Genomic DNA, 14,447 nt, shown 5'->3' on the forward strand with positions numbered 1-14,447 from the left:
CATGGGTAGAAATTTAGAAAACAATCACATGTTTATAAGCCCAATTTTTTTTAATTCGATATTCAAATATTACAAATGAACTTCAGGGATGGGGAGGGAAAATATACAACTTTACAATGTATATGATCTCTATTGACTAAAAGGGTGGTCCTAAAAACCTTGGTATTGGTCTTTAGCTACTAAAATTGTTATTTTCGGTTTATTTGTTGAGATATATCAATACAAAGGCAGTGTTCTGGTTGTGTGTCCTCTGAAGATTTTGCACCATGTCAAGAAGCTAGGGAGATAGATATGTGTGAGCCAAAGGTCCCTCATCACTGCTCCTCATCAGAACTTCTCAGAGCTGGCTCTGCGTCAGAATCACCTGTTGGATTGGTTAGGGTGCTTTTGGCTGCAAGTAACAGGATATTTGGCCAAAATTACTTTCAAAAATACAGGTTTAATTTTTCCCACACAACAAGATGTCTGAAGGTAAGCGCGTCCAGGGTTTGTTCGGTCCCCAGTGATATCAGGCTCTAGGTCACTTTCTATGAGCCAATCTTGCCTTTTTCTTCATGGGTGAATGATGGCTGCTAGAGTTCCAAGAAACATAGTGCCCCTCCACAGCTCCATTTCCACACACACACACACACACACACAATTTAAAGGCACAAAGAGGAGAGGGTTCTCTTGCTTCCCTGTCTTTTTATTAGGAGTCTTACCCACTGGCCTCCAATAGCCTTGCTCACAAACTTCATTGGACAGAGTGAATTACGCTCAGCTCTGAACCACCAGCCGGCAGAGAGGAATGGTGTTAGAGAGATTGATTTAGCCCAGTCGTGATTTACCCCTTGGGGTGGAGGAGGGCCCCACCGGCATGCCTGAGCAGTGGTTTTAGGTAGTTAGTAAGTCCTGTCTGCCACACTTGGGGGGTTCAGTCTCTGGAGATTCTGATTGTAGTAGGCCTAGAAATAATATTTTAAACTTTCAATTAAATGCTTTTTTCCTAGGTGAGGAGAGAGATTACAAAGGAGAAAAGCAAGTACTGGGTCCTTTCTTACCTAGGGATAATTTCCTTTCATTCATATCTCATTATACAGTGTTTTACTTTACGTGTCTGTATCAGTTAACCAAACAGCAGAGCAGTTGTTTTTCTCTGATAACTTGGTCCCATGTGGTTGGCACGCTAACACTTTCAGATGAGGTCGTTCTTGTTCAGGAAAACATTCTCAGTCGTTTCAGTACTTATTTATCAAGGACATTTTAAGCCCTACTCTTCACTTGATCTGAATTCGTCACGGCTGGGCAGTGCTCCTTTTGGAAAATGAGCCTTAGATCAGAGTTGGTTAGCAGGACCCAGGAACTGGAAGGTTTCTGTATGTTCTATATAGAAGTACTGCGTGAGACTGAGAACCCCCCCTTTCAACACGTGAATGGATAAACCCCGAAGGTAGGTGATGTTTATCATTGTAATCATTATAGAAGGCTTCATGAACAGTCCTGGAGATGCTCCTTCAAATGTACGAATACAGCACATATTGTACTCCAGCAATATATGTAAATTCTCAATAAGAACATCCCAGTAAATGTTGGACAGTCCATATCACAGACAACAAACAACAGGAATAATCAGCCTTTATCCATGTAATGATCTTTTAGCAGTAATTCAGTCGATAGCAGTAAGCCTTTGGACATTTGCAAATCATAGTTCTTTTATTTCCTCTGAAATATTACTGAAAGCACTTTTTTTTTTTTTAAGGAAGATCAGCCCTGAGCTAACATCTGCCTCCAGTCCTCCTCTTTTTGCTGAGGAAGGCTGGCCCTGAGCTAACATCCATGCCCATCTTCCTCTACTTTATATGTGGGACGCCTGCCACAGCATGGCTTGACAAGTGGCATGTCGGTCCGCACCTGGGATCCGAACTGGGGAACTTTAGGCCACCGAAGTGGAACGTGTGAACTTAACCACTGTGCCACCAGGCCAGCCCGCAGAAAGCACCTTTAAACATTTAGATTAATAAGATAACCTGAAAAAGAGAAGGCTGATTTAACAAACATCTCCTCTATGTGAAAGCGTGTTTACAAAAGGGTTTTAATTGTGCTTCACTTGGCAGAAGGAGCAGGGCAAGTGATAGGCTCCTTCAGCTCCACCTTTTCTCTGTCCCATTTGTTGGGTTTCAGGAAAAGGTTTCATTTGGTGAAAGATTTTTGGCTTAAGAAATATTTGAAAACGGCTGTAGAAGATTCTAGGCAGTTCTCCATTTTCTTAACCACAAAAACAAAAATGACCTTAAATTGTAGCGGGTGGGATTAAGTTACCTAAAGTCAAATGACGAGATTCTATCTCTGAAAAATAGTGTTACCAAGGAAAGCTGTATTCCTTTTCTCTAAAGCTTTAAGAATTGCATAAATTTTTTCAATGTATTTTAAATTGCGTAAGAAAGTCTTCTTGTAAAAATCCTAACAGTACAGAAATATAGAGAATGAAAATGAAATTTCAACCTCTTCAATTCCATTTTCCACCCCAAAGGCAACTACTATTAACAGACCTTTTTTCTCTATTTACATCCATACTCATATACAGAACTGCTCATCTTCTTGATGTGCAGTTTTCTCTCAGGTTTGGAGGAAAGACTAAGGAAACTGTTCAGGTCCACAGCTCTATGATTTTGGTGGCATATATCCATAATACTGGAAAGCAAAGCTCAAATTGAGCCAAGATTGTTTCTAAGTGTTTGGGTCAGTCCTGTAGGAAATTCTGTATATTAAGAATGCTAGAGAGTCAGCAGCCGTTGGCGTGTGTATGCAGGTGACACCTGACCTACTGACCTACATGCAAGTGGACAGGCAGATGGTCTTAGCAGCCACGTCCCTGGGCTCAGGTCAAACCTCCTTCTTCTATTGAAATCTGTATTTGAGTCACAGAATTTGATTAAATTCATGTTATTTACTGAATTTATGAAATCTATAAAATTTCACCATTTGACGCAGGATAGGTTTTTTTTCCTAATATAGTGTACAGGTTGTGATATCAGTCTGAATAAGGCACTACCTTGATGGAGAAGCAGAAAAAAACTTGTTTCTGTGTATAGGCGCTTTTATCTAAAATATCTTCCGAGTTCTCAGTGTAATTTTCTGATAAAAATCTCTCAAAGCCTCTCAGCTTAACTGGATTTTTTTAAAAGAAAACCTCCTTAATTCTTAGAATCTTAAGACATGGTTAAGTGGCAAGGTGTCAGCCAGTTAACTATTAATTGAGAATATGTAAATAATATTTGTCATGAGAATAGGACAAAAGTTCTTGTTCCATTCATTTTGTCACCAATGTTGTACAACCATTTAGGTTAGTACAATTTTTTATTCATAATAAACTCTATTAACATTTCTAACAATGGGAAAGAGTAAAGCTGAACATAATACAAGGTAGAAAATAAAAATATTTGTATTTGCTTGTAGAAGATGTTTTCAAACTTCTTGTGGAATGTGTTTTCAAACTTAGAATTAACTATGAGTATATATGAGTGGGATTTTAAATAAAATATTATAGCAAAAATGTAAAAATATAATATAGTGATTTGGTAGAGATGCATGAAGTCAATGATACAGATTAAAGAACCAACTCATTTCACAAGTTTTTACACGGTTTTACTGTGAGGCTTGGCTGACATTGGCTATTAGTTGAAAAAGTTACTTAGCTTCTCTAGGCAGTAGTTTTCTCATTTGAATGTTAAAGAGATTAGACTAGGATATTTCTAAAGACCTTTCCAACTTTTTTTATACCATTACCCTGTGATTCTTAATTTCTTGGAAACCACCTAGTTTCTCTGAATTTCCCCACTTTTTCATTTTTCCATCCCAGATACTCAGCATCTCAGATGCTTAACAGCTCTTAAAACTTCCCTGGGACTGAGGACTTCAAAAGTCTTCCGTGAACACAATGAAAAAATAATTAAGGTCCATTAACTAGAGTATTTTATTTAACCAACATTGTTTAAAGAAAGAGCATTTCACTTAAATTTATTTTTTGGATAACTGACACCTATTTTATTGAATACCAGATTTTTGCTTATTTTAACATTCTCTTTAAAGAAAATCTCTAAATTGTATTATATATTTTAATGCCTTTAATAACAGAAAATATCTCCACATCATTTTCTTTTCTTTTCTTTTCTTTTTCTTGGAGATGTAGAATCACCTTTCTAAACATCTCTTATAATACTGGGGATCTTTCAGGGCAGTTCAGGTATGAAGGTTCTTATGAAGGATGCATTTGGTGGCAAGTGACAGGAACCCAGCTCGAACTGGTGAGGAATTAATTGGCTCACCTAACTGAAAGGAGCTGCTTCTAGGTGTACCAACAATATGAGTATTAATCTGGAGCTCTCTCTCTCTCTCTCTCTTTGCATATTCAGAATCTGCTTTGCTCTATGATCATTCTTTGGAAGGCTTTTCTTATATGTCACAAAGATTGTCAACAGCAAGTCTGGGCTTAGCAACTCTAAAAGAAAGCAAGCTCTTTCCCAGTGATTCCAGGAAACACCATAAAGCTGACTCTCATTAGCCAGGTATGAGTCACTTGCTCATGCCTAGAACAGTCAGTGTGACCAGGGAAGGAGCTCCTCATTGTCTAGGCCTGTCCCCCTCTCTGGAACATTGGTGCAGTAGGGGGTTGGGGAGGTGAGGATGACGTGAGCCTCACATGAACCATGGATGGAGACTAGGGGAGCTGTGGATTCCACAAGAGAAAATTAGTGTGCTGTTGCCAAAAAAGGAGGGGAAGAGACACTTGGCAGGACAAAACTGTAAATACTCCTGTGGAAAAGACATTTATCCCCACGTTTTGTACACCTAGATTGCTCTTTTCCATCTCTTTCACTGTCAGCTGTCACTCGTGCTGTTGTCAGTTTGCTTCTTTACAATCTCTTCATTCGTTTGTTTTAATTTATAACGTCTTATCTTCTGAGGGTTTGGAAACCAGATGAGCAGAGTCATTAGAGTTGTTTTCAAAATAAGAGTTAATCGGCTCTGAATGAGGACTGGAGAGCCTATCTCTGAGTAAGGGGTATAAACTTTCTACTTTTTAATGGATTTCATCACATTTCTTTTGGCCCTTCAAAAGTCATTTCTGGGGGCCAGCCCTGTGGCCGAGTGGTTAAGTTCACACGCTCTGCTTCGGCGGCCCAGGGTTTCGCTGGTTCAGATCCTGGGTGCAGACATGGCACCGCTCATCAGGCCACGCTGAGGCAGCGTCCCACATGCTGCAACTAGAAGGACCCACAACTAAAATATACAACTGTATACTGGGGGGAATCTGGGGAGTTAAAAAGCAGAAAAAAAAAAAAAAGATTGGCAACAGTTGGTAGCTCAGGTGCCAGTCTTTAAAAAAAAGTCATTTCTGCATATTTTCTGATTTCTTTGCCAAAACTGCTTTCTTAATAGGTGATATACTATTGTAATTTTAAGATCCAATGACTATGAACAGTAAATGCCATGAACACGGTTGCTTTAAGTAAAAGTTACATTTTTGTGATTTTTCTAAATTTAAGTGGGTTTCTGACGATAGCTTACGTGTTCTTTTGGAAATGAAAACAGCAGAGAATAAACAAAGCTGAGCAGCTGTAAGTTGCTTTACTGGACTTACTAAAAGACTGGCATTTCATTTTACCTTTCCTCTTTGTAATACTGCTCTGATTGCAGATAAGTAGTTTAGCATTCATGGTGGAGTTTAGGGGAGAATAGGGAAATTTTTTTGAAACACAAAACTATGTATTTCCACAAATATCATATACTGTGCAACACACCAAGTTTTGATCATTTATGTTAAAAAGGACCAGAATAACATTAATAAAATAAATTCTCAAAGGCTTCATTTTAGTCAATAGTTTATCTCTACTAGAAATAATCAGTTGTACTTGTTGGCTGTTTAAAAATACTCTTCGTAAGTAGCATAATTGGCTGATTTTGAGAATTTGGTGGAGGTAGTTCTAGTGGCGCTGCCCAAGAGTTTCTATGTAATTCTACTAAAGAAAAAGGTGAAGAAATGACAGTGGTGAGTGTTACATCCACCTAATCAAGAAGCTGGCCTTGACAGAAAGAAGTAAAAAATATGGTCAAAGAAAATCAATGGGCTTAAGTAATAAATTCTTCAAGGTTAATAGGAAAAGCAGAAGGATTCTTAGAGATTTATGATAATTAGAGAGAAGGAATATGAGTGGCTTATAACCAACACTGTTGGATGCTTATCGTGTGCATGGTTGGAACTACTCGTCTCCATTTTGTAGATAAGGAATTAGTTAGAAAGAGGCTAAGCGATTTGGTATATGATGGAGCTGAACTTCAGACCCAGGTTTGTCCAACTCCAGAGCCAGCAGACCTGGTCACTTACTCTGAGATGAAGGGTCATTCTCTACAGAGGGTAAAGGCCAAGCCCCATGGTTTTGGACGTGATATTCCAAATCTCTACCCTCCTCCCCCGTTACTCTCAGCCTCCTCCTACATGCAAAGTGGGAGCAGCAAAGTTTCCCTCACACCCCACTGGCTTTCATGCTTCTATGCCCTTAAGACAAGGGTTTTCTGAGCCCAACATTTTCCTGTCAAAATGCTGTTCTTTCTCATTATGAGTCTAAATTTTGGAGTAAGTTTTTTAATTCAAAAAATTATATATACATATATATAATATGTCATCATATATGCATATGTTTATTATACATAATAAAAATCAAGCTGAAGGTTCTTTGAGATGCCTTTCTGGCTAACACTGTGTTTTGTAAGGAAGAAAAATGGTGGTGGTGATGGTGGTCGTGGTGGAAAGGATATAATTTTCTTTGAAATTTTAAATTCAAACATCTTGGCACTTTGTTAAACAGAAAATGATTCCTTGAGGCAGGAGTCCTGTCTAATTAATCTTTGTCTTTATGGCCTAGCATAGTGCCTGGCACATATTAGGCACTTAAATATGTGTTGAATTAGATTTTCCCTTATCTTACATAATTTTTCCTTTGGTCCTACCTAGGTTTGTAGTTTGTACCTCTACTATAATATTCATCATACATGTTGCATTAGGAATAACTTTGGTTACTAGTAAAAAGAAAACTTGACTAATAGTGGTTTAAACCATTACCTCAAAGCTTGGCAGCCCAAGACTGATGCAGCAACTCAAGGATGTCATCAGGGAACCCACTCCACTTCTGTACTCTCTTTGGTATAAGGCTTTTTATTCTCTTGGTGGAAAGAGGGCTGCTGTCCCCCAGGTAGTGTATCTACATCCAAGGAAGGAGAAAGGGAAATGTTAGAGGTGAAAAGTAAACAGTATGATTCTCAAAAGTCCTTCCCTTATTATTTGGGAATGAAAGCCCTTCCCAGGGACTCCCACTTATGTCTCATTACATAGAGCTGGGACACATGGCTACCTCTAGCTGCAAACATGGCTAAGAATTGGATTATGTGGCTTTTCAGCCTCTATAGCCTGGGCAGCCAGGGGAGAAAAGGTTGAAGTGGGTGTTTACGAAGCCAACCTTGTAGGTCTGCCCTACAAGTTTTTAGTTACTTGGTATAAGTTTATGTTTCCTGGCATACCATAAGCCTATGGAAAACAAAGAATGTGTTTTGGCAATCTTTGAGTTACCCATAATAACCAGCAGGAGACTACCATAGCACTTATAGTGTCTAAGACATTGTGGCTACTCAATCAATGTTGTATTTTTTTACTTTAATTCAGAAATAAGAGCCGGGCAGGAATTAGTGACTCTGGTTTCTCTGAAAATGATGGAGTCCATAGATTTCTCTTTGGTGACTCATTTCCTCTATCAACATTGGAAAATTACCTGGAGCTTTCCTGCTTCATCAAGTTGGCCCATTACAGAGGACAATTTAACAGTAATATTGCCTGGAATGTGTAAAGTATAACTCAAAAAACAGGATGGGAGAGAAATCATGAACATATGATGGTCAACAAGGGCTTTTTTAAGAGAGATAAAAAGGTAGATAAGCAATAGGATAATATATTGTAATCAAAGAAAAGATTAGCAATTGAAAGTTAAGAATAATCTAAAATATCTTAGCCATTCAGAGTTCTAAGGGGAAAAATAAGTACAATTCATTCCTTTAAATGGCTCAAATTGCTGTCTGATTCATTTATTTAAATCCCAAATTGCTATTCTATATCTATACTGTTTCTCCTTCAGAACAGATCTTGTTCCTTTTCCCTCTATCATCTTACTCTTAATTATCAATCATGGAGAATGAAGATAAGACAATTGAACATGAAGATTTGGCACCATCCACAGAGATGAATAACATAGCCTCTACGGATCAAGAAACCCAGGTAAATCTGTGATCAAGTGTAGACCGTCTCAACCATTTCCTTAAGGAAGGGACTTCCAAATCTATGATAGCAACGTGTCCTCTTTGTTCTCTGTCACTCAGTTAACAATTCTCCCATTCTTAATCCCCAAGCTTGTACAGTAGGTGTGACTACCAATTTTCCCAGTCATTTTAGCAGCTAGCCCTACATAAAACTGCAGAAATAGAGAGCCTGTGAAATGCTTTGTGTTCGCAGCCTAAACCCTAGAATGCTTCTGGTTTCTTCCCTCTCTGTTTTTATTGCTTAAATTTAAGTAGATGAATGAATGTGAATTGTTTTTCATCACAGATAGTTATTTTTTTTCTGAACCACTTTGATATATTTACCAACTATTGCTTTGAATCATATCTTAAATAGGCTAATTTTTAAACAGTATTGCAAATGTAATGACATTGTATGTGACTCAGGCATTTATAATGCTACAATAGTGGCTCAGTGGTAAACACCCCTAAGAGAGTTCTTGTTCCAAGCAGTAGCTGATTAGCTAGAAATGAAGCTGTATATTTCCCCTATGAACTGTTACCCTTAATTCTAATAATGGAAATTTTATTCGTGATGTGGTGGCTCAGTGAGTATAAAAATGGACAGCAAATATACAGTTTTAAGTATTTTTTTAATTGCTTTAAACACAGGAGGAGACAGTTATGAACCTCAAAGGTACAGAGGGAAATGAACCAACAGAAGGAAGTAACCTATTGAGTAGCAGTGAAAAAAGGCTGCAGGAAACACCAACTGAATCAACTCATTTGCAAAGACTGAGACAAACATTTGCTTGCCTCCACATGGTTTACTGGATAGAGTGATAACAAATGGTATGTAAATGGTACGGGTGAATTCAGAAAGATGGTAAAAGATGAAGTTGTCATATAATGAAAGATTTCAAATAATATGGTTTAAAGGACAAAAAGAAGTTTATTTCTCTCACACATAAAAACTACTAGGTGGGGTCAGCCAGGTGGTGTACTGGTTAAGTTCACATGCTCCCTTTCAGCAGCCCAGGGTTTCACCATTCGGATCGTGGGTGCAGACGTAGCACCCCTCATCCAGCCATGCTGAGGCAGCGTCCCACACAGCAGAACTAGAAAGATCTTCAACTAGGATATACAACTACGTACTGGGGCTTTGAGGAGGAAAAAAACAAGAAAAAAGAGGAAGATTGGCAACAGATGGTAGCTCAGGGCCAATCTTTCTCACCAAAAAAAGGATACCTTAAAACCATATTTAAAAAAAAAAGAGGGGTCGGCCCCATGGCCGAGAGGTTAAGTTGGCAAGCCCCACTTTGGTGGCCCAGGGTTTCACCAGTTCAGATCCTGGGCGCAGACATGGCACCACTCATCAAGCCACACTGAGCGGCGTCCCACATGCCACAATTAGAAGGACCTACAACTAAAAATACACAACTATGTACCAGGAGGCTTTGGGGAGAAAAAGGAAAAATAAAATCTTAAAGAAAAAAAGGGGAGAGTAGAAACGGGTGGGCTTCCCTTCTGAAAAGAAAAAAAAAAGTTACTGGGTGAACAATTCACAATGGTATGTGTCTTTATTCCACACAGTCACTAGGGGCCCAGGCTGAAAAGCTCCACCATCTTCAACATGGAGGGCTTCCAAGAGCACTGTGGTCACCACCATTCCAGCTGTCAGAAAGAGGAAAAGAGCAGAGATCAAGGACCTTTTCCTCTTCTGCGTCAGAGTAATCTCACAGGATTATGTTAGACCTCCAATGAGAAAAGTGATTGAGAAATCAGTTGTAAACAGAAAAGCATTACATAAATGTTGGTTGTTATTACTGTTAAGTAATGCAACTAAGGTTTAAGCCAACACAGCTACACTTCCAAATGTCACATCATTTTATAAGGAAGAATCCTCGTTTGCAATTCAATTTATTCCCATAGAGCTGCTATTACTTAAAACATTTGGGAGGAGTGACGTCAGCAATATGGCTGAGTGAGCTAGTCCCTTCCTCGCTCTCCCTTTTGAGTTATAACTAAATGGACACTTACTGACCAACAGAGGAAACCCACACAGCACAACAGGATGCCTGAGAGACACACGCAGCTATAAATCTGAGGGTGGGTGGACTGGCCCCCCAGGAAGTGATGGAGACAGGTGAGCACACCCTGTTCTCCCCGCTAACCCTGTGCATGCAACACGAACACTCCAACCTGGTGCAAGCACCTGGAAAGTGGGAACACGCAGCAGGGCAACCATAAGAGGAGGCGGCGGTAACCCTTAGCCTGCACTCGTGGTTGATCTCCCAGCGGAGAGAGGGAGCCCACCACACCCCTGTGCGGTAAAGGAGCAGCCATAGCCCAGGTCCCAGCAGGGAAGCCCTGACCACCAAGCTCAGCAGCCCCACGGACTGCAGATCGTAAACAGGGACCTCAGCAGATTTCCAAGCTGGGGCAAATACTTCGCAGGTGTGCATGAATGCTCACAGTGCAGCTGTGCTCCCAAAGAGGTAACCAGTCCAGGCAACTGTGGGAATAGGTGTGGCAGCTTTGAACCCACATGCACTTACTTTCCTGGCGGGGAGGGGGAGCCCACCATGCCCCAGGGCTGTCAAGGAGCAGCCATAGCTCAGGTCTCTGCCTGGAAGCCCTGCCCACCAAGCTCAGTAGCACCATGGACTGTGGATCATAAGGGACCTCAGCAGATTTTTGTGCTGGGACAAACACTTCCAGGCACACATGAGTGCTCCCAAAGAGGGAACATGTCCCAGGCAGCTGTGGGAATAGGTGAGGAAGCTTTGAGCCCACTGGTGATCACTTTCCGGTGGAGAGGGGGAGCTCAGAGTGCCCCTGAGGCACCAAAGAGTGGCCCTAGCCTAGTGAGGAAGCCCCGCCTGACAAGGACAGTCCACACAAGTGCCTGAATGCATCCCAGGCTGGGGCAAGCACCCATAATACCCCCACAGCTTCCAGCAGATGGGGTACGGCCAGAAACACTACTCCTGCTCCCCGCTAGCGGTAACAGGGGGAATCTGCATCCTAAGAATACCACAAATGCCACAACAAAAGATTAGTTCATCAAACACCATGAGAAACTGCAGCAACAATTCAGACCAGGAGGAAAATGACAATTCTCCAGAAACCAACATGGAAGATACAGAAATATACAAGCTAAATGACCGAGAATTCAAAATAGCCATCATAAGGAAACTCAACGATTTACAAGAAAACACAGAAAGACAGTTCAAGGAGCCCAGCAACAAAATGGATCTCTTCACCAAAGAGATTAAAACTATAAAAAAAATCAAGCAGAAATTCTGGATATGAAAAACACAAATAATAATCTAGAATCATTAAGAAACAGAATTGATCTTATGGAGGAAAGAATTAGTCTTCTTGAGGATAAAAATGTAAAAATTCTACAGGTGGAGGAGGAGACAGAAGTAAGATTTTTTCAAAATGAAGGAATTCTTCAAGAAATATCTGACTCAATTAGGTAAAGCAACATAAGGATTATAGGTATCCCAGAGGGAGAAGGGAGGGAGAAAGAAGCAGAGAGCTTATTCAAAGAAATAATTGCTGAGAACTTCCCAAACATGGGGATGGTTTCAGATTTACAGATAAACGAAGTTAATCGTATGCGCAACTTTATCAATGTGAAAAGACCCTCTCCAAGGCATATAATAGTAAAAACGGCAAAAGTTTGGGATAAACAAAGAATATTAGGAGCAGCAAGGTACAAGAAGATAACCTACAGAGGAAGCCCCGTCAGGCTTTCAGCAGATTTCTCAGCAGAAACCTCACAGGCTAGGAGAGAATGGAATAATATATTCAAAATACTGAAAGACAAAAACTTTCAGCCAAGAATACTCTATCCAGCAAAACTTTTCCTCAGATACAATAGAGAAGTGAAAGCTTTCCCGGATGAACAAAAGCTGAGGGAGTTCACTGCCACCAGACCTCCCCTACAAGAAATAATTAAAGATGCCCTCACACTGGCAACAAAAAGGCGAAGGTCTACAAAGCTCTGAGCAAGAAGGTAAATAGACAGACATGATCAGAAACCTGCAGCTCTCTACCAGAATAGGAAGGTAAAGACTCAATTACAACTTAAAAGAGAAAGGGAAAGAAAGCATCAGAAGCAATGATAAACACTTCAACTTAGCCACAAACTCAGGAAATTAAAAACAGAACATTGTGTAACAGCAATTACCCAGAAAGGGAGAGGAAATGGAAAGAACTTGCTTAGGTTAATGGCGATAAGAGGCTATGAGAAAATGGACTGTCTCATCTCCAATATCTTTCATACAATCCTCACGGTAACCACTAAACAAAAAAATCAGAGCAAAACCACAATTCACAAAGAGAGAGAACTGAGAAATCCCTCTTGGAAAACCAACAAAATGAAATGGCAGTCAGAAATGCAAAGGAAGAGAAACAGTGGAATCATAGAACAACTAGAAAACGAGATAAAATGGCAGCATTAAGCCCTCATATAACAATAATCTCTCTAAATGTAAATAGACTGAACTCTCCAATCAAAAGACATAGAGTAGCTGGATGGATTAAAAAACAAGACCCAACAATATGCTGCCTCCAGGAAACGCACCTCAGCTACAAAGACAAACATAGGCTTAGAGTGAAGGGATGGAAGACAATACTTCAAGCTAATGGCCAACAAAAGAAAGCAGGGGTTGCCATACTTTTTATCAGACAAGGCAGACTTCAAGTTAAAAAAGACAATGAGAGACAAGGAGGGGCAGTATTTAACGATAAAAGGGAAATTCCATCGAGAGGACATAACACTTATTAATATATATGCACCTAGCACAGGGTCACCAAAGTACATAAAGCGATTATTAACAGACCTACAGGGAGAAATTAAGAGCAACACAATCACAGTAGGGGACCGCAGCACCACACTTACTTCAAGGGACAGATCATCCAGACAGAAATTCAACAAGGAAATTGCAGATTTAAATGAAACACTTGACCAGATGGAGTTAATGGACATATATAGAGCATTCCATCCAAAAACAGCGGAATATACGTTCTTCTCAAGTGCCCATGGAACATTCTCAAAGATAGACCATATGTTGGATAGCAAGGCAGCCTCAATAAATTCAAGAAGATTGAAATCATCCCAACCATCTTTTCTGACCACAATGCTAGGAAGCTAGAAATCAACCACAAGAACAAAACTGGGAAAGTCGGAAATATGTGGACATGCTATTGAACAACCATTGGATCATTGAAGAAATCAAAGAGGAAATTAAAAAATAACTGGAGACAAATGAAAATGAAAATACAACATACCAATTCTTATGGGATGCAGCAAAAGCAGTCATGAGAGGGAAATTCATAGCAACACAGGCCCACTTCAACAAGCAAGAAAAATCTCAAATAAGTAATCTTAACATACAGCTAACAGAGCTAGAAAAAGAAGAACAGATAAAGCCCAAAGTCGGCAGAAGGAGGGAAATAATAAACATCAAAGCAGAAATAAATGAAATATAGACTAAAAAAGCAGTAAAAAGGATTGATGAATCTAACAGCTGGTTCTTTGAGCAGATAAACAAAATTGACAGAACCTTAGCCAGACTCAACAAGAAAAAAAGAGAGAAGGCTCAAATAAATAAAATTAGAAATGAAAGAGAAATTACAACAGATACGGAAGAAATACAAAGGATTATAAGAGACTATTGTGAAAAACTGTATGCCCACAAATTTGATAACCTAGAAGAAATGGATGGATTCCTATACTCATATAACCTCCCAAAACTGAATCAATAAGAAACAGAATCTGAACAGACCAATCACAAGTACAGAGCTTGAAAGAGTAATCATAAACTTCCCAAAAAACAAAAGTCCAAGACCAGATGGCTTCTCTGGAGAATTGTACCAAACATTCAAAGAAGATTTAGTACCTATTCTCCTCAAACTATTCTGAAAAATTGAAGAAGAGGGAACATTTCCTAACACATTCTGTGAGGCCAACATTACCCTGATACCAAAACCAGACAAAGACAACACGAAGAAGGAAAACTACATGCCAATATCACTGATGAACTTAGATGCAAAAATCCTCAACAAAATATTGGCAAACTGAATACAGCAATACATTAAAAGAATCATACACCATGATCAAGTGGGATTCA

The 14,447-nt window shown here is 39.6% G+C and overlaps 1 pseudogene; it reads left to right on the plus strand.

The window, feature by feature from the left end:
- LOC139043189 (sodium/hydrogen exchanger 9B2-like) overlaps positions 1-14,447 on the plus strand; it is a 64,430-nt pseudogene that overhangs the window by 14,274 nt on the left and 35,709 nt on the right.

Source organism: Equus asinus, unplaced genomic scaffold (genome assembly GCF_041296235.1).
Source record: "Equus asinus isolate D_3611 breed Donkey unplaced genomic scaffold, EquAss-T2T_v2 contig_193, whole genome shotgun sequence".
NCBI lineage: Eukaryota > Metazoa > Chordata > Mammalia > Perissodactyla > Equidae > Equus > Equus asinus.